Source organism: Cupressus sempervirens, chromosome 7 (assembly GCF_028749045.1).
Source record: "Cupressus sempervirens isolate cs-2001-9-10 chromosome 7, ASM2874904v1, whole genome shotgun sequence".
Taxonomy (NCBI): Eukaryota; Viridiplantae; Streptophyta; class Pinopsida; order Cupressales; family Cupressaceae; genus Cupressus; species Cupressus sempervirens.
The window spans coordinates 68,514,906-68,536,939 of NC_143124.1; the positions used below are offsets into that span (position 1 = coordinate 68,514,906).

General features: G+C 32.4%; 1 pseudogene; it reads left to right on the forward strand.

Moving 5' to 3' along the window:
• The first annotated feature begins 1,341 nt into the window (after positions 1-1,341).
• LOC149545528 (ADP/ATP translocase 1, mitochondrial pseudogene) overlaps positions 1,342-22,034 on the forward strand; it is a 57,162-nt pseudogene continuing 36,469 nt past the window's right edge.

Sequence of the window (22,034 nt, forward strand, 5' to 3'; positions counted from 1 at the left end):
TGTAAGATATTAATGAGTTGATCGAAAGGGAAAGGATCCCAGGTAGATTGAGAATAATAAAAAGTCCATTATGATTGTTTATGAGTGATGGGGAATGGTCAGAAATATGATGTGTAGATTTATTATGATTGATAATGAGTTATGGGGGATGTGTAGAAATGTGATGTGTAACTACGATAGCACTTGTACTTCTCACATTAAAAATATCCATCAACTTACTTCAAGGATCAATTTTGGAAGTTCCAAGAAAATGAGGAGTGCTAAAGATATTCCATCTTTGAAGGGCATCTATACTAGAAATAGAGCCTGCACAAAGGAAGACATCATGGTGGGGGAAAGACATAGGAGGGAACTAGAGGACAAAGCTCAGAAGTGGAGGAGGGAATTTCATAGAATTGCTCCATGGTTAGAATCCCTCCATTACCAAGAGTATGGTAAAGAGCTGGAATAAGGGAATTGTTAAAATTAATGGGGTGGATTTCATGGTGGTAAAGGATGTTATCTCTATTGTGATAAGCATTCCCATTATGGGAAAGAAATTCTATAGAGACAAAGATTTCAGGGTAGGCAATGGTTGAATTCACCAAGGATTTAGAGGAAAAGAAGGCATTGGTGAAGAAAGAAACTTACTATCTACCAAGCTCCATTAAGCTACTATGGAGGTTCGTGCTGCAGGTTATTATCAAGTACATCTCCCTTAACACCAGATTTGACCACCTTTACACCCACCATTTCGTGCTTCTCAACCATTTCAGGTATGGGATGAAGATATCTATTCCCTTTTACCTCTACTCTTCTATGAATGAGAATATTAATGATTATAAGGAGAAGCATTCTAGCAACTTGACACTCCATGAGGGGCTTTTGATGTTAATCTATGAGTATTTTAAGGCTAGGTATATGGGGAAACAAATTAAGAATAGGAAGGAGGGCAAGAAGGGAGGACAGGACTCTAAAGAGTCAAGAGAGGATTATATGCCTTTTGATACTGAGGTCAGCCTTAAGATGCACACGGACTCAGAGGAGGATGATTCTTCATAGCACGAGTCTAGTAAAAGAATCATCAAAATGGAAAGGAAGGAGAAGAAAGCAATTACTGAACCTAAATAGGGCCTTGACACTTCTTTGGATAGGGACTATAATGAAAGGGCTAAAGGCATGGGTACAAGGGAAGATAGTGCTAAAGGTGAGGAGGATCTCAGAGAAGGGAAGGGCATGGAGTGGAAGAGGGGCAAGAGAAACATCACCATCAAAATAGCAACAAGAAAAGAGGATGATGTCACAACATCTTGGGGTTAGAAAAGAGGGAATGTCTCTAATTCCAAGGAGGAAAAATAGGGGATGGGGGAGGGCGAAGAAGGGGACATTAATCAGAGTGAAAGGGAGGAGCAGGACCAGCGCTATGAAGAATTCAGATTCAGTAAATATGGTTGCACGATTATGGGCAAGGATAGGAATGTGGTGTAGAGAAATTTTGATACTACTTCTGCTAAAAAGGGGATCAATATGGAATTGATCACAACTTTGGTGAAAAAGAATGAAGAGGGAAAAATCCAAATGGAAGAGCTGATTGACCTGACCCTTGTGATTTTTAGTGACACCACTAAAGAAAATCCTCATATGGATATCCTTAACAATGCCAAAAATAGTGTGGTGGACAACTTCCACACCACCAAATGGATTTTTCATGAAATCCAAGAGCTCAAATATAGAGTGAGTAGGTTGGAGAGGGAGAACTACAGCTTGAAGAACATGACAACAAAGGAACAAAAGAGCATGGACAACAGAGTGGAGGAGGTGAGGAATAGGGTCCAAATGATGGAGAGCTCAATGCATATTATAGTGGAACAAAAACTATAATATTCTCAAAGAGGCTAATGAGAATATTAAGTTTCTCATTAACAAAGTGGAGGAGCATAGAACCAACAAGGAGGAGGACCCTACTCCCCATATCACCAAGGATAGGACAGTTGATGATAGCTCAAGGAAGCATACTAGATCCAACATGAAGGACATCTTGGAACCTGACTAGGATCTCTCAGACATGAAGGAGGCGATAGGTAGATTGTTGGAGTTGGAAATCAGTGTAGTAAAAATTATGAGAGAAATCACCTGAGTAGCTTGGCTTTTTTGGAGAGCCCTAGTTTTTTGTCCTACCCCTCTGGTTTTTTACAGGTTTGTCCCTTTTTTGTGGGGGTTTGTTTCAGTTGGTTGCTTTTAGTTTATACTATTACTTTAAGCATTCCCTTTTCTTAGTTCTTTTTTTTGTAAGGGTTTTAGGGCCTTGTTAAAAACTATTTTCCTTAATAAAAAACATCAAATCATTTGAATGGTTAATTAATTAATCACCTATTAGATTCAAAAAGACCAAAATCGCTTATAGAGAGGCAAAATAATTCATCAAAATCATAAAAAATAAATTAGAAAATGGAAAAAAATAAAGACAAAAGTTGAAAATAAATGTGACATTTAATGAACCAAACAAATTCATTTATCCTCTCAAAAGTGAAATTCACCTTTTTGAATTTAAAAGAATTGAAAATCCCTATTTATCCTCACAAACCAAGTCTGTTGGATTGTTCCTCTTGGGGTTCTTGGGGTTTTGTGAGATATTTTTTAGTTTCACTCTTAACCCTAGTGAAAAGTAAAATCCAGATCCTTACCCCAACCCCCTTCTAAAATCCTATAAATAGAAGGGAAAATCAAGAGTAGAAGGACCCAAGTTTTATGCATCTATACTATAGGCATATTAGAGCTATCATCTATTTAGTATCATTATTGTAGAGAATTAATGTCATTTTAGCATCATTTTAGCATTACATAGCATTGTTTAGTCTTACGCATGCACATATCTTAACATTTTAGTGTTGTTATCTTCATATAATTTTCATTCCATATAAATCTCATATAGAATTTTATAGATCTGCATTAATAACATAGTCTCATTCTAGAACTATTACTAAGATGTTGGTCTGAGAGCTATTTTAGCAGTTGTAGGTAGGGAAACATGAGACGTTCATAGAGTTATTATTTAATAGTGATTTTTTGGGTCTAGTTTAGCTCATTGGTATTCTAATTGCACTCTACACCAAGGTCTAATGAATACACGATTACATTGTATACAAATTGGCACCCAGTGTGGGGCTTCATTCTAAAGCCTCATTGTTCTTTAACTTTTCATTTTAATCTTTGAATCTCTTTGTAGATCTATGTTTACTCTAATTTCTTGTGCAGATCTAAATTTTTATAGATTTAACTACGTCTAAGAAGACTCATAATAGGAACAACAACCTTTCAAAGATGCTCTTGAAAGTTCACAAATACCAGATCTAAGATTTTTTAGATGTTTTAGCACTTCTTAATATTATTTTAACACTTCCATATTATCTTAATACACATTGAAGAGTTCTATAACACTTTTTTAGGATCTGATAGTGCATTTATAAATGCTATAGTACATTTACAGTATCATTTAACACATCTACATGTTCAATTACCATGTTTAATAGACATTGCAACACATTTGAAGTGTTCTATAACACATTTAAAAGATTAGATAATGCATATGCAACCTTTTCTAGCACATTTACAAGTTTTCTAACATATACACATATTTCTCTAGCACTTTTATAAGATTTTGTAATGCATTCGAGTAATCATATAGCACATATGTTCATTTCTGTGATGCATTTGATTAGACTTAAAAAATTTCATATCTAACTTGCAGATCTGGTTTCTGGGTGTTTACAGGCCTCTTCCAAACTAGACAAGAGCTCCCATGTCACTGAACTTGTAAGAAGGGAATGAAGATGATAAAAAATGTGCCTAGCCTTTGCTAGCACCGAATCAAGTAGACCTAAAACTCTTGTCAATTAGATTTTGACATTGCAAAGTTTACAACCAATTTAAGTAAGAAGTTGATTTCCCTAATCTACTTGGAAATAGGCCTATGCTCTCAATTTGGGAATGAACATACACATATACTAAATAGGAACCTCTTATTTTCCTAGCTAAAGGCTCATAATTGAACATCTTGTTTGTTGTGTGTGAGAAGTTGGAGTAGTAGGGATATGCTCTCACCCTTTTAGGGTGATCAAACTCCCAAACTTGCTTTCAATTTGAGTTTCTCATGCTCTTCCATAGGTAGTTTACTCAACTGTAGAAAGGCATACCTCCTAAGATTTTCCTTAGTAGGGTTAAAGAGAAGGAAAGCCTTCTATCTTGTATTCCTAATCGAGTGCAAGTTGGTTATGTCTGAAACATAGCCTTCCTCTACTAGTATTGAAAGAGATTGTGCCAAACCTCCCTCATGTTGGTGGGAAGCTCTCTTTAACAAAGAGGTAAAATTGAACATATCAGATAAACACTAAAACCTCCTACTCACCAGCCTTAGCAAACCATTGATAGAAAGCCATTTTTTTACATTCTAGGTTTGTGCAGGGAATATTTTATTTTCACTTTCTATTGTTGTGCTTGGAAGTGCCTATTTTTGCATGGTAAAGAACTTGAAATGGAAACACATACAAGAAAACTTATACACGACTACAAACTCACCCTAAATCATATACAAATATTGTAATATACCTTGAAACAACATATTTAAGACCTAAAATAACATATTTGTGTACTCCTGGAATGCATATACCAACTAAAATAATGTATTTGAATGGTAGAAAAATGCATTTGAATAATAAAAAAATGCATTTGACCACTAAAATAGCACATATGAATTTAAAACAATGCTTGGTACATAATGAAATTGTGCATTTAAGAAATTGAATAATGCATACAAGTCTTTCTGGAACACATTTGAGAAAATTTGTTAAACAATGGTTGTTTGTGTATACAATACCCCAAAAAAGAAAGCATATCTAGATTCCTTTTCCTCTGTTGATACTCCACAAACTTGAGAACCTCTAAAAATTACCAACATCTTTAAAGATCAAGCAAGAAATCTTCTAACCCTACTTAGGGACTTTTATCCAATAGGCATCACCACCTCAGTCTCATACATCAAGTCAAACATGAAAGGATAGGCACTTCCTTTCATAACCCAACTTCATGAAATTGAGTCCTATCATCATCAAAATTATTGGAAACCATTTGAAACATAGCTTGATGGTTCATCATAACTTGGTCTAACAATCATCCTCAAAACACAAAAATACATAAAGATTAAAGGGTTTTATTCACATCTCATGTCATTGCGCAAAACTAGTGTAAGTGCTAAACAAAAGGAACTAAAAAGATTTCCCATATGAGTAAGTGCCATAATAGAAAAACAAACAACAAAATTTGTACAATCCTCAAGCACCATTGATCTTATAACACCCATTGATTTCTTGTCAACCACCATTGTTGAAGAACCACCCTTGTTTGAACAACAAAATCTAGAACTTGCTAATGAAATGGGTTCATCTCATGTCTGGGTTGAGAATAGGCTTGAGTCAAAGATTGAAGGCTTTCAACAAAACCCAAAACTTTTTGATATAATGGAGAAACTACTAGTGTCCCAAACTTCACCAAGGAAGACTCAGACAAGTGGTTTAAGTGATGTTAGTCTATGTTTGTGTCTCTTCTAGTCTTTAGTATTATTATGTTACTTCATTACTGTGAGTGGTCACTAAGAAAGCAAGGTTGTATGGTTTTTTATCTGGGTATTCATGCCCATATTGTCTAATGTAATATGGGGTTGTGGGTAGAAGTTGTTTAAGCTTTGTGTTAAGATACTCAGAATAGCGACAAGTTTTTAATGGCTGATAACTTGTAAATCTTATCATCTACTTTAATACAAATGAAATTTACCTATAAAACAAAGACTAAAGTTAAATAATTGAGATTTGAGGTACATAGTTTGTTAGATCAAAATTAGGTGACTTCAATTAGTGTGCTAGTGTCCCTTGTGGGGATTCATGACATCCATTTAAATAACCTCTTGTATCTTCTATAAGTTTAGTAGTTGTATCAAGAATCAATAGGTTGATATTTTGACACTATGACAACTACTTCTTCTAACACATTTCTTCCATTATCAAATAACCAATTCACTTTTGAAAGTAAAACAAAAGATAAAAGTCTCTAGTTCCAATAACATATCATTATTTTTCAAAAATGATTGTAGAAAAGCACAATGTTCCCAAATTATTTTCCTTTCATAACAAATGACATATTCCAAATATTGTAGAAAACTTGTGAATATTATTGTGTCATTAATTTAATGTTCATGTTTAGTATTATTAATTCCCATTTCTCTAACTCCACTACATAATTTATGACATTAAATAATAAATAGCTCATTTTTCTTATATTTTGTTTTTGAAATTAAAATACAACTTAAACATGTATTTCCAATTAAGCTCCTCAATCAATAAATTCATTGCTAAAATAAAAATTTCTTAATCAGGTAAATAATTTTTAAAATCATTGAAGAGACATTTCAAATGTCAAATTACATTTCCAATCTTCTCTTAATCTTTAACAAGTTTGCATTTTCAAAACCCAAAAATTGTTGCTCTTAAAAAAACCACTTTAACTAAAAGTGTACACTTACATTATTCCTTAATGTAATGTACATTGTTGTAATTATTACCCTTTATGTTAGAATGTTAGTCAATACTTGAATTGTCACTCACTTGAGAGATTTGCATATTCAACAACTTTCTAAAATTATTTGATTACACCACCATTTATGGATTTTTATAGTTATTCGCCAAAATGCAGTGAAATGGTTAACTTAATACAATTTCCCAATTTCCAAGCTATGCCCCTACCTGTCAACTTGTCGATGCCTTGAATTAATCATTACTAATGTTCTCAAACACACATGCATCTCTAACCACTTTGAACTTTTTTTTCCTTTCAAACATTGCCTCCTTAGATATAAAATACTTATTGGCTAATCGTTGATCACCTAGAAACTTGCAATTGCTAGTATAGTTTATTTTGAATATCCTTTCTTGATTAACCTTGTTTATTTTTATTTTAATATTGAGTTGGAATTATATTTAGAGATAGGCAATTATGATAATTCAATTTTTTTTTGTATTGTGTATGAATATAATTTTCTTTTCTTTTTCTTTTTTTAATGTTTTAGCCTTTCCTTTTTAAAGTTTGTTGGTCATCTTTTTTCTTTCTTTTTAGTTTTTATTTATTTGGTTGTTTTCTTTTATTTTCTATGGTTTGTTGGTATGACTAGGTCCAACCTATGGTGGTAGCTTCTCATTGTGCGGTGAGGTAGAAGTCCACCATACAATGAAATATCGTATGGATGAAAAATATCAGATGGCCAATATACAGTGAGGTACCATACAATGAGACTAGAAAATGACCCGATAGTGGATGCAATACTGTGAGATGCTGCAATAGTAACAAGTAGGGCGAGGTAATTAATTCTTCCATATGAAGTGTAATGTAAAGAATTATGCTACATGGAGTAAAAAGTCTTGTAACTATGTATGCATGTCTTTTGTACTTGCACATGGAGTACAAAGTGTTTGCACTCATAGAGTATGGATGAAGCATCTGCACTCATGGAGTATGGCTTTCATAGTAATAATTCTATAGGAGGGTAATGATGAAGAATAGTAAAATGGTATGACATGAATTTTATGGTGAGAATAATGTTTGTTAAATGATGCTCTCATCTAGTGGCTGATGGTTAAATTCGTAGACTATTCTATAATGTAATGGTTTATTTACTAAATATTGTAACAAGTTGTAGTGTGCATAAATGACTGCAAGATTCATGTAGAATGTGTGGTGTATGAAAATCTAGTTGATTGAAGGAAATCTAAGCCTATGCAAAAACCAAAGATTTTATATGTAAATTATTCACTAGAAATACAAAGTTGCTTGGGGGTTTTTGGGTAGCGGTCAATTTTTCTCGAAAGTGTTTCCCACATTAAATATGTGTTTCTTTGTGTATTTGGTGTTTTTCATACTTATATATTTACTTTTTCATCTCTGATTTAAAATTTATTGTTTCTTATTTCCCTATAAATTTGGTATTCATAAGGCATTTCCACACTATTTCTTTCCTAACAAGTGGTCTCAGAGCTTGGCTAGTTGTATTATCCTTGTCAAGTAGGATTTGGTTTTTTGTGCCAAATTTGGTTTCAATGAGATTTTGCAAGTTTATTTTGTAAATTGAAATGGTTGGTATGTCAGGAAGAATGGATATTAAAATTTTTAATGGCACAAATTTTGACTTGTGGAAACTTAAAGTTGCAGATATGCTTAGTTGATCAAGATTTGTAGATTGTTGTCTCTGGAAATAGACCTTTAGTTATGAACCATGAAGATTGGGATCTATCATATGGAAAGGCCAAAGGATTGATAAGACTGAGTCTTGTGGATTCATTTTTACTGAATGTCCATGAAGAGAAAACTGCACATTCCTTATGGAAGTTGGGAGACATTTATCAAGGAAAATCCTTGGAAAACAAGCTTTTCCTAAGAAAGAAATTGTAGTCTTTGAAGATGGATGGAGGAACGATTGTGGAAGATCATATAAACTCATTAAATATGGTGATTTCCAAATTGACATCTGTCAGTGTGCCTGTTAGTGAAGAAGAACATTGTATGTTAATATTGTTCTCATTACCTGATTCATGGGATCACTTAGTAATGGCCATCAGAACCATGACTACCTATTTTAAATGGATGAAGTAATTTATGTACTTCTATTAGAGGGGGTGAAAAGGAAGTCCTTTGAGGTGACCAAAGTTTCTCTCATTGTACAAGGAAGATCTAAGGACAAAGGTAACGAGGACATGAAGTTAAAGTCTTAGGAGTAATCTACCACTCCTAGAAAGAAGTGCAAATTGAATTTTCATAAGTGTTGGAAGAAAGGTCATATCTGAAAGGATTGCATGGAGGAGGAAAAAATGAAGAGGAAATACACCTATGATATTGAGTCTCCTTAGAATGATTTTGATTCCTTTGTAGTAGCCTTGGCAATGCCTACACCCAACAAAGTATGGTTGGTAGATTCAAAAACATTATTCCACATAATTTATCACAAAGAGTGTCTCTCAAAGGTATAAATTATATGACTGAGGGAAGGTGTTCCTAGCAAGTGATTCCACACTAGTGATCATTAGAAGAGGAAGAATCAGAATCTAGTTCCCAGATAGTAGAGTAAAGGGAATTGATGGAGTTCTTCATATACTCGAGTTGTCTCAAAACTTACTTTCTATCAGTAAGTTGAATGATGCCAGGGTCTAGGTAAGATTTTTCCATGGTGGTCATAAGATGACTAGGGTTTCTATTATTTTAGGTAAGGATGGATGCATTGGACTATTATATAAGTTAGATGCCAAACCCTCTATCAAGTCTAATAAATCTCATATGAAAACACATGGTGTACTTCTTATTGAGAAAACAATGCTCTTGCATTATAGGATTTTCCATATTGGCAACAAAGATTTAAGAACTTTGAAGAATAAAAACTTGGTGGAAGGGTTGGTTGATTATAACCTTGAATTTTATTTTTGCAACCATTGCATCTATGGACAAAAAAATCGTGTTCAATTTTATTCCAATTCTCAAAAATCTTCCAATTTGTTAGACTATTTGGTCTTGTGGATGTTCCTTCTCTTTCTAATTCAAGATATTATATATAGTTTATTCTTAATTATTCAAGAACATTCATTGATTTTTTGAAGATTAAATCAAAACTATTCAGTCATTATAAGGAGTTTAAAGGCCTTGTTGAAAATTAGACTTTGAGAAAGATTAAATGTTTAAGGATAGATAACTATGGCATGTTTTGTAATGAAAATTTTGACAAATTCTATGTTGATCATGGTATTAAGAGGCATAAGATGATAACTTATACTCCAAAAAAGAATGGAGTAGTAGAGAGGATGAATTGATCATTGATAGAGAAAGCAAGGAGCATGTTGGCATGTGCTAGACTGGAGCATAAGTTTTGGGTTGAAGTAGTGGCTACAACATGTTACGTTTTAAATTGTTCTCCTATTGTAGCACTAGTTGAAAAAATTCCTATGGAAGCATGGTCAGGTAAGAATCCATCACTAAGACATTTCTATGTCTTCAAGTGTTAGGTTTAGGCATATGTACCTAAGGTGAGTAGGTCCAAGTTGGATAATAAAGAAATGTAATGTATCTTCATTAGGTATGACATTGGTGTGAAGGTATAAAAATTATAAAACCCTCTCTTAGAAAAAGTGTTGTACAATAGGATGGTTATCTTTCACGAGATGAAACATGTCTCACTAGAACAACCAGAGAAGATTGAAAAGAAAAGGGAACAAGTTGAAATCCATTTACCTTTTAGAAGGGGGATATTTGAGACTCTAAATGAAGTTGAGAATGAGGATCTAGAATTCCCAAGAGTGCAGATGAGGAGAACTCGAGTAGTCACACAAGTGAAGAAGAACTTGATCTTGAACCTCAGGAAACTTTACCACATAAAGTGAGGAGAGCTGATTGGAAAAGGTAGAAACCTAATAAGTATGACTATTCATCATAGAGGTTTTAATTTTTCTATGTTTAATGTTAATTGTGCCTATTCTTTTCTTACAAATGTTGACGAACCTAGGACTCTAAAACAAGAAATTGAAATGCAAGATTCAAATTCTTGGTTGGAAGCAATGATGGATGAAATGAAGTCATTGCAAAAAATTGGAACCTGTGATTTTGTACCCTTGCCTAAAGGTAGAAAGCATGTGGGTTCTAAGTGGTTATTTATGAAGAAGTATGGTCCAGATGGTAGGATTGACAAGTAAAAGAGAAGATTGGTTATGAAGGGGATAATCTTAGAAAGGAGGGATCAGGTATGGAGAGATATTTTCTCCTATAGCCAAGCTAAACATCCATCAATTTTTTTTTGTCACTTGCAGTGGTACATGACTTTAAAGAGTAGATGGATGTGACAATGATGTTTCTTCATAGTGGTCTTGAAGAAGAGAAAGGTAAAGATCATTTAATATGTAAGCTAAAGAAGTCTCTTTATGGTTTGAAACAATCACCTAGAATATGTTCTCAAAAGTATGATACATGTGTTTTGTATTGGGTTTTACAAGATCTAAATTTGATCACTATGTATACTATAAAGATGAAGGTGAACAAATACTTATTATTTATTTAAACATAGATTATCTTTTGTTTATAGGAAATAGTAAAAAAATTATTTCAATGTTAAAATCTTGATTGATCTTGAAATTCAAAATAAAAGATTTAGGACTGGCAAAGTTTATTTTGGGGATGTAAATCAAAAGGAACAGGGCTGACAAGAATCTTTTCACTAGTACATTTTGGGAAATATTTGACTATGTGACTAAATATTTTAGTCACACCACTGAAAACTTTAGTCACATGACTAAAACTAATCACATTCCACCATTTCCTTATAGTTTACAACTATAGGTGACTAAATACGTGACTAATTTGGTCACTGGGTAAAACCACAAGATCAACCAAATAGAAGTGACTACATAAGCTAATAAATAAATGACTAAATAAGTGACTAGATAATTAGTCACTAATAGTTAGTCACCTAAACAAAAATGATTTAATAAACTACCAAAAAAATGACTGAATAAGTGAGTAGATAATTAGTCACTAATAATCTCTCATTTGTACTTCCTCTCTTCACTTTCTCTAAGGTTTATTTATTAATAAATTAGATTTATTTTATTTTCCATAACTCATTCATTTCCCTTGGGCCTTCTCTTTCTCATACTAATCATGGTTTCAATTTGCATCTTGTAGAATACATAGCACTGTTAAATAACTTTGGATAATTTATTCACCATTTTAGCTTCTTCAATCAATATTGCAAACTAATTTAATTTTCCTCTAAGAGGTATATCAATCAATGACTAGATTAATAAAAATAGTCTTACTTTAGTTCTCTTCTATTTATATTACTTGTTTAAATTCTCAAATTTTTATTCTATTATTCATAATTAAAAGAATTATAAAGTTATAACTAGTAGTTAAAAAAATCATTAAAAATATTGATGACTTTTACTAATTAAAAGTATATTCAACAACATGTAGAGACACAAAGAGATGGAGGGATAGTTGAAAAGATTTTCATACAAAGAGATGGCTAGAGAGATAGATCACCATAAATATTGATTATATCTACATTATTGAAACATTTACTCTTTCTTATGCTCTCTCTCCATTTTCAAATTAGGGAACACTCTAAATGGTTTTTTATTCTTGTTATAGAGAAATAATAAGTATCTGATCACCTTCATCTTTATAGTATACCTTTAATATCCTAAGATCTAAAGAAGGATTTTATATATCAAATCCTACATTTTACTTGACATTCCTTTTGAAATACCTTGGAAAATTTTTGGACTTGCTAGGAAGGCACTCTCACACATTGTACCCTATGGGTGTGGTGCCTATTTCTTTGAGATCCTTGTTGTTTGATTCTCAATGAGCCAAACTATTGATCTTGTTCTTCTTGTATAGGTTCCTAGATAGGCTTTTAGTTCTCACATTTTATTCCACTACTGCATAAGAACACCATTTAAGAAAATTTTCAAAGACAATAATAATATTGTTGGATACAGTTACCTAATTGTGTGTTGTCTTTGATGTTACAAAAATTAATGTCATATTAGTTGGGAGACAATGCTTATTGAGCTCAATTGGTCAGCAAAGAAAATTTTAGAGTCTACCAAGCATTCCTAGAAATTACTTTGTGGAAACATTGTCTACCAAGCTCACTTGGGCGTTGAAGGATTTTGTGACAGAAGTCAATGTTAACTGAGCTCACATGGTTAACGAAGGAAAGTTAGTGTTTATCGAGTTCACTCGATCTCCAAAGGATTTCATAGGATTCATAATGTTAACCAAGCTTCTATTAGTTAACACAAGAAATTTGTTCAGGAATAGTGTTTACCAAGTAGGATCGACCAATGAAGGATTTTGTTAATTTGAGAAATAAATTTTAATTATTTGAAGTAATGATTGTAGCCGACTAATGTAATGATTATTGGTAATTGTAAATTGTAATTGGGCTGACTTGAAATTTGCAAGGTATAAATAAAAGGTCAAGTTGAGAATTCTAAAGTGTAATGAGTAAGCATGCAAGTGTATTGATTGAAGAAGAAAGTGTGAGCGAACTTTGAAGGATGGTCAAATATCCTTGAGGAGTAGCAAAGTTTTATTTGATCAGGAAGGATCTAGTGGAGTAGAATAGAGATTTGTAATCAATGATTTAGTTGCATCTCATTCAGGTCATTTCATTGTTACTTTCTAACAATTGTAGCAGTGATTCCTAAATCTCTTAACAGAGTTGGTTTAACAGCCATTTGTAAATCCTCTAACAAGGTGACAGTTCTATTGAATTGTTCTAAAGATCTCTTGCAAGGCCACTCCTAACGGGGTGATTAAATCCTCTAACAAAGTCACACCTAATAGTGTATTTTGTAACCTTTAACTAGGTTGGCTCCTAATAGGGCTTACTTTAGAAGTGTGAAAATCAGTAGCTAGTTACTTAGTGGTTTTTCCCATATTGGGTTTCCATGTTAAATCTAGTGCCTCATGTGTTCATGTTATTTCTTTATTCTTGAATGTTAATCATTGTGAATTTTTAAGATTTGTTAATGATAACATACACTACATTTATCAAGTTACAACATTTTCAATATGTTTATCGAGTAACAATAGTAACTAGTTTTATCAGACATCTGAGGGATCTGTGGATTTTTTTTTGTGATAACTGATTCAACCCCAACCCCCCCCCCCCCCCTCAGTTACTCCATCTATATTTCCAACAAATATCTCATCTTCAAATTTTGATTATTATAAATTAAAATTATGTTACTTAACTTAAATTAAAACTATGAAGACAAAAAATTTGTGGGAGGTGACCTTTTGACATGTAAAACCTCACAAAAAATAGAAAATGCTAATGGATAAAAAAATTCCTTTTGGTGGTGACACACTTGTTTGAAAATGAATATACATTAATGCACAACAAGTACACTATCAAAGTTTGAATACCTTATAATTTTGATTATAATATTATCAGATATATATTCTTATCATCCCAACCACACTTATTTGACACAATTACTAATTAATATTTTAAACTATGATTTGCAATCAATTTGATTTCTATTTGTATCATTTCTCTTACATAGAAAATATTTTAAAATATTTTCTAAAGATAAAAATAATTAATTATTTCAATTATTATTTTAGAGAAAGTTAAAGTATTTTAATTATTTTAGAATAAAAATTAGAATTAAGATAAAAGACAAATTGGGTGTATTTTTCAAAAAGGGAAAAATTCTAATGGTAGGAGGTAGGTTGAATTTCCCAATGTAATCAAAATTTTCTAAGCCAAAATCCCACTTCAAGTAAAAAAAGACCACTTGCTACTCCGTACCATATTTTAACTATTTTTACAAAAAATTTTCATTTTTATTTTCATTAGAGTGTCCAATAGATCAATGACCTAACATTGAGACAATATGGATGGGGATCGAATATACATTCTGGTTGAAGTTGTCATGATAAAGGAAGCTTATTGATGATTGGTCTTAAAGGCTAAAGCTCACACAATTTGCTGCATTATGGATCATCATCATTTATAAAAGGCAAGGTGTTCTAGTTAGTATTTCCTGATAGACCATTATGTAAAGGTTTGAGTTTTTTATTCTCTCTCATTTTTATTTGAGTTTCACATTCCAATGATTTCATCACATTTTAATGAATTTTATGAAAATTCCCATTTCTTGAATGGAAGTTCTCCTTGCCCATTATATCCCCTTTTTGCACAATTCTTCCTAGTTCTAAAGATACATTTTCTAGCAATATAGATGAATCACCAATCACAACATTTTAGAGAAATTCATCCTTATTGTCATTTCTTTCAATAGATGGATGAGTAGGTAATTTTTCTGATGATTCTTATCATCACAATAAGTAGGTCTGAAGCTTGCATTCACCTTGAACATTTTTGTATTAACATTTGTCATTGACCCCTTAGGGACATGATTTATTGTTGGATGTATTGTGGGTTCTTTTTTCAATGAGAGTCTCTTTGTAAGAGACTTTTTTTAATTTTATAGGACTCCCATCTTTTATCTTCCCTTTAATGTTACTTTGATTTGGAGATCTACTTACAGATTCCACATCAACTTCTTTAAATTATTTATGTTATCATTCCTTACATTTGATCCCTGCCCAAACTATACAAAGAGGGTGAAATTAGATAACTAAATTGCTTTGAAAATTAAATAAACATTCCATTATTAGTTTATTGGATGCACTAATAATCTAAATCATGGAGTAGTACATGACCTAAAGGAAAGAAAAAGAAAGACGAAATGTGTTTTGTTAAAATCCAAGATGAGTAGGAATAAGTTGTAGTGAAGCTTATCCATATTGATATTAATCTAGTGGAAATCTTGTTCAAGCTCATACTTGTGGTGAGCTACCTAGATTTGAAATGTTTGTTGGCATAGTTTTTATCTAACACTCCATTTGCAATGCATACTATTGGGTCCGTGATCTCTCCTTTTGATAAAATGTAGATCTATTGTGCATGTCTTCTACACTCTATTGTTCAGCACTATGGATGAGAGATCAAATGTAAGAAAATGACAATTTTTTGGGAATGAAACCAATGGCAAGAATAAGCAATCTCACAATATCACACATAAGGCCATCATCAAGGATTTTTCTAAAAATGAAACAAACCAATGCTTGCCAATAGTGTTTCAATGTTCAATGATGGTCTCCATGCTCGTTGCAGGTAATGAATAATAATACAAATTCAATTTATAACATATTATGTAATAGCCTCACTCAAATAATAAGTTCCAAAAAGTGAAACTTGAAATTAAGAACATCAAGGTAAAAAAATTATAAAAAACAATGGTAGAAAGTATGATTATCAATTAAACATCCTTATTTATCTCATAATAATTCACATATAAAAGAGAAATTGATAGATAGATAGACAGACAAACAGACAGACAAACAGATAGATAGATAGTGTGTAAATTTTATTTTTTAAAACCTCTAATATTTAAACAACATGAAATACATAAGGGTAATTAGAGGCATCTATTAGTGATGGTGAAGGAGGAAAATTGGTCTACAACAATCCCAGTAAATTGAAACCCCAATTATGGTGGCAATGGTGATAAAGGCTAGGAGGTTGATCTTTCCGATGTGATAGATGGAGATATCCATTTGTTACAAAACATGGCCATACTGAGTTAGATTATGGGCAAGCCAAAGTAAAGATCAAGAAATCTAAAGTTGGCTGAAAGACAAATGGAGTAAGGAAAAGGAGTTATATCTTATGCAGAATCGGTTCTTTATTGTTGAATTTGATTTTGAGGAAGAGAAAAATAGAGTTTTGGATTGCCTATGGAAATTTAGGGACACCGACATATACATTATGAAATGGAAACCAAAATTTGATCCAAAAGGAATATCACTAGCAGATGGCCCTTAAAGGATTCAATACAATTTTTTGGAGTGAAGAAAGTTTAAATAGGACTGGGAATACTCTAGGTCAAATTTTGAATTATGATATGGGGAAGATGATTCTACAAAATATGATTCCATTCTCAATTTGTCTAGTCTTATTAAGTTGCATTTGAAGGATGGTGTTAGGACTCAACCAAGTAAGATTGAGGAAAATAAGTTCTTTTGCTTGAGGTGTCATAGAAGAAAGCATAATGAAGTTAGCTATCAAATTCCAGAAAATAAATATTGGAGAAGGAAAATTCATAGAAATCAACTGGTGGTGAATGCATTGGAAGAAGGGAAGAATCCAAATAATAGTAATGAAGCTGAAGTGAAATGGGGGAGACTTTGTTTTTGGAATATCATCCCTTAAAAGATATAGAAGATAATGATAAGATGATAATTACATGTTGTTTTGTAGTAGTTGGTAAACTGAAGTAGATTTCATGCATAAAATCATCCCTTACCTTACTAAAGGAGGAAGATAGCAATGGATAATTGGACATCATACAAACCAAATTAATTAGCCAATTCCTGGTCAAATCTTTAGAGCTTCCCAAATTTAAAGACATGATGACAGTACGAGTCAACCAATTCTTGGTATGGAAAGAGTGATGGTCCCAGTGATGAGGCCAGAAGTTAGAGACTACATAGAAATATTTAGGGAATGCAACTTGACCAATTTAAGATGGAAATACTTTGAAATGTTTGACAAAGTGAGTAGAGATTATATTCAATATGTACTTAAGAAAAAGGTGGATTCTGATCAACGAGTTGCCAAATGAGATCTTTGGTGTGCAACTAAGATAAGGAACTTCATGCCAAAATAGGGGTATGCCAAAGTAATTAAATAGAAACAAGAAAGATTTGATTGGAAAGAGGAGCTATCTTGGCACTCATTCACTAGTACAAAAAAAGAATATGTGACTAAAAAAATCACTAAAATTTGTATAAATGTGACTAAAACTAGTCACGTGACTAATAGTAGTTAATATCCAATCATTTATAACGCTACTAAATTTACTACTAAATAATTATAATCACTGATTTTGATCATCTATTTAGTCACATATTTAGTGGTATATTTAGTAGTATATTTAATCACATTTTTAGTCATATATTTGATAGTTGATTTAGTTACATATTTAGTGGTATATTTAGTAGCATATTTAATCACATATTTAGTATATTTATTCACATATTTGGTAGTGTATTTAGTAGCATTTTAATAATATATTTGGTCACATATTCAAGAGCATATTTAGTCACATATTTGGTAGTGTACTTGGTCATAATAGGACATGATGAAATCAAACCACCATCCTCTTGCTTGTAAAGTAGGTGCTCTTCCATTGAGCTAGCACCCTTTAAACAATACATAATAAATTATTTGTTTCATTTCATTCTCAATATAACACCCAAAAAGGTTAAGTACCTATATTTCTTGAAATTTGGGAAACAAGGAAACATCCAATCAAGCTGATAGTTTAAAGGTTCCTTTTATTTCAAAAAATAATTCTAGTTTGTCAAACTTAAATTAGCAAGAGGAGAAGGGAAATCAGGTAGTGGATTTTAAATTTAAAAATATTGTCCAACTTGTTACTAACAATGTAGAAGTCCATGTAGTGACTGTAAGATTTCTTAAGTGTGTCATTAAAAAATAAATACTTTGTACTAGATATAGTGTCATTGCCTTAATGACACTCTACACTAGCCATTGGCATGACACTCCACTAATAGATGAAAAGCCACCACTCATAAATAGATGAGCCAAAACAGAACACATCAAACTCTTCATAATCTGTACCATCCATGTACCTATCAATACAATAATGTTTCCTTGTGCCTCATTTTTGCGGTTAGCCACCTCTAACAATTTCTACAAACTTAGACATTAACACTAATAGTACAATGAGAATATTTACACCATAATAAATAATGCAATTGAATAATATTCTTAGTGCACACAAATAACGATTTCTAAAAACTTAAATGTAACACTAAAATATAGCGAGACTATTTATACAACACTAAATAATTCAAAACAATGATGTTCGTAATACACCAGTTTCTTCAAAATTAGCTGAGATCATTCACAAAACAAAGTACCAGGCTCTATAAAGTTTGCAACAAAAACTAGTCTAGAGCTGAACAAGGATAAAAATCTCAAACTATGTCATTTAATCCCAAAAGAAGAGTTCTTGTGAAACATTATCGAAAAATTTGAGTAAATAAGTGTTTACTAAAAAATATGAAAATAAATCCCAATAAAACATCACACAAGAATAGCAATCACCAAACCAGCTAGGTAATGGTCTAGTAGTGTAGTAGAGAAATTTCCATGTTGATTATGGGCTCAAGATGTATTGGCCTTGCTTCAAAACATGGTGAATTTGCAATAGTGCAGGCTACACTAGTAAAGGTTGGATGGTAGTGAGTTCTAACAAAGTTTGGTTTCTCTAGTAAAGCTTCTAAGTCATAAGATTATTCTAAGTTGTCCATGTTGCATTCCCCAAATGATTATAAAACAAAGTAGCATGAGTTATTAATAGTTTATCAAGTTTGGAAATCACAAATGCACCAAATACCTATTGCTGCTATTGTTTTTGAATTTGTTGTGCAACACCCCTCCTTCCACCCATTCTTTCTCCTTGTTGGTTCTTCATCTGTAATTGAAATGTAGCATAAAATTTTGCATCTATGCTATTCTAGGGTGAATGCCAAATAGAAACTGTTGTTAATAACCAAAACTTGCAAACTATAAGGAATTACAAGAATCAGGGAATTTTTAGCCAAAATAACTCCCTATGAATCAAAATTAAAGTAATACCCATCTCATTTACTAACCTATGGAGGTATCAAGCCATGAGGACCCTAACCATATAATAGTTGTTAGTTATATCTTCTTCCATTGGTAGGGTTAGTATTTCTAAACATTCTACTATTTCTTCTACTTAGGTTTCCTACAATCAATTGCATTATGACCCATACCATGACAATTATGACTATAAAATTCATTAACATGATTAAATGATTTATTAGTACAATCTCTTTTCATATTACCTACTTCATTACATAAAAAGAACTTACCTTTAAATTCATACCTAGTTTCCTTAGGATATTCCACATGCTTTGATTCATCCAAGATTTCAACTTCCTTGTTTTGCTCAACTTCTTTAGGTTTATCAAAAGATTTACTAGATTCAATCTTATCATCAGATTTGTTGTTATCTTTTAGATCTGATCTAATCTCAAGTTGTTGATCTCATATTGGTTTTGACAAGTGAGTGTCAACACACTTAAGCTATTTACTTAGTTCATTCCAAATAAGTAGTACATACTGAGCACAACATGTATATTATAGAGCATGCCAACTCCACAGTGAGTGGTGAGCCACTCATGTGTCGAGTCACTCAAGTGTCAATGAGATAGTGTATGTCGAGTGATATAGGAGTTGAGCAAGCGGTGCATGTCGAGTAATACAAATGCTGAGTCATAGCATAGAGAATAGTATATGTCAAGAATCAAAGACTTCAGATGTCGAGTGACATAGTTTTGACATATTTGTTTGTAATGGCACAAAAAATTATGCAAACCATTTTTGAGCCAACTTAAGATTGAAGTTTGATATTTTGAAGATAAGGATGAATCTTAAAATGGATTCCAAATACATTACATGTAGCCAATAAGAAAAAGGGAAGGTTTAAGTGAAAAAATGGATGAATCTCAATTCTAGATTCATACCTAATCCCATGTCACTAAATTCTTCTTAAGGAGGACAAACCCTAAACTCTTTACCCAGTGTGTAAGGTGTATGAAGGAGAACATAGAAAAGTTTGCATGCACAAATAGAGCATTCATGGTGGCTAAGAAGTTATGATCTAAGACTACATTGTAGAATTAGTTAGAGTAGAATGGAGGAAAGAGAAGAGTATACAATGAAGAGGCATTTGATCAAGAAGGATCAAGAAGACAACAATTTAGAGGTAATTTATCATCAAGCAATCAAGTGCTAACTACAAGATCAATGTTGAGACATTCTAACATGTGATTTAAGATGAAATCTCCTAACAGAGTAGTCTTAATAAGCTATATGAAATCCTCTAATATGGTGCTTAATTTTAAGCTAAAGTCCTTTAACCGGGCACACTTCCAACAAGGTGTTCAAATCCTCTAACAAGGTGAGACCTAATAGTCTTTGTAAGCCTTTAACAAGGTAGACCTTTCACAGGTTAGATCATGTTTCATGGTCAAAACATTGTAACCTTCATTGGATACACTTTATTACTACAATAGTGAAGATTTGTGGGTGTCATCCCTACCCCAATTTTAACTTCTCATTGGAGGGTTTTAGGGTGATCATATCTGGTGTTAAATGTGTGAATGTTTACTTGCTTACATGCATTAGATATATATGCTTTACATGGTATTTTAGTTTATTTATTAAGTGTATGAGATGAATGTGTGGTGAAAGTTTTATGGGTCCTAGTGTAAACTAATGATTAACCCCCTCCCTTGTAGAAGTTTTCCTTTCCTATTGTAATTCTGATAATTGGTATCAAAGCCTTGTTCTCTAAAAGAGAAGCTTTGTAGCTTGGAAGAAAGATCTTGAGATGGAAGTCTACAAGTTGGGAAAGATCATTGAGAACTAGGGAATTGAAATACAACTCATTCAACATCAATTAGATGAAGCAAGAGAAGAACTAAAGAAGTCTTTGAAGAGAAGAGAAGAAATTGCTTTTGTAGAGAATGACACACAATACAAAGAGATAGACACTACTAAGATAATTGTAAATGGAGACTCAAATGAATTTGATGCAACAATTGTAGATCTAATAAAAAAGAATAGATCCCAAGATGAGGAAATTAGAAATATCAAGTTAGAGCAAGAATCAAAAGCTATACTGCTATGTGAGATGATTGAATAGAAGAAGAAAGCTATGGAAGACACAACCATGATTGAAGAAGACAAAAGAATCTTGGCCTACAAACTAGAACAAAAGTCAATAGAGGTAACCAAGATTTTCAACATGCAATTGGATAGTTTAAGTCAAATGATGAATGCCAACTATGAATTGAATTTCAAGGACATTGTGATAACAACATTGAAACTGTAGAATGAGTAATTGCAAAATGATCCAAAAAGGGAAAAGGAATCTACTGAGACCTTCAAAAAAACCAAATGAAGCCATCAAATACTTTGAGCAATTATTGAGATCTCTTAGTTCCAATAATGATACATCTAGACTAGGATACACAAGTACTGAAGAAGGAGAGTCATCCAAAAATGCTGAAGAAAGGAATAACAAAGGTAAGAACTCTAAATCTACTTGTCATAATTTTGGTAAGAAAGGACATACTACTAATGTGTATAGGAGAAAGACTGTAAATCAGAATGTTAAGCCTAAGAGCATGATTTAGTGTCACAAGTCCAACAAGCAAGGTCATTAGGCACATGAATGTAGAACTAAGACCCTACATACACAAAGATTTGAAGAATATTGCTACAACTGTTAGAAGTATGGACATAGAGATTTTGAATGTAGATCCAAACC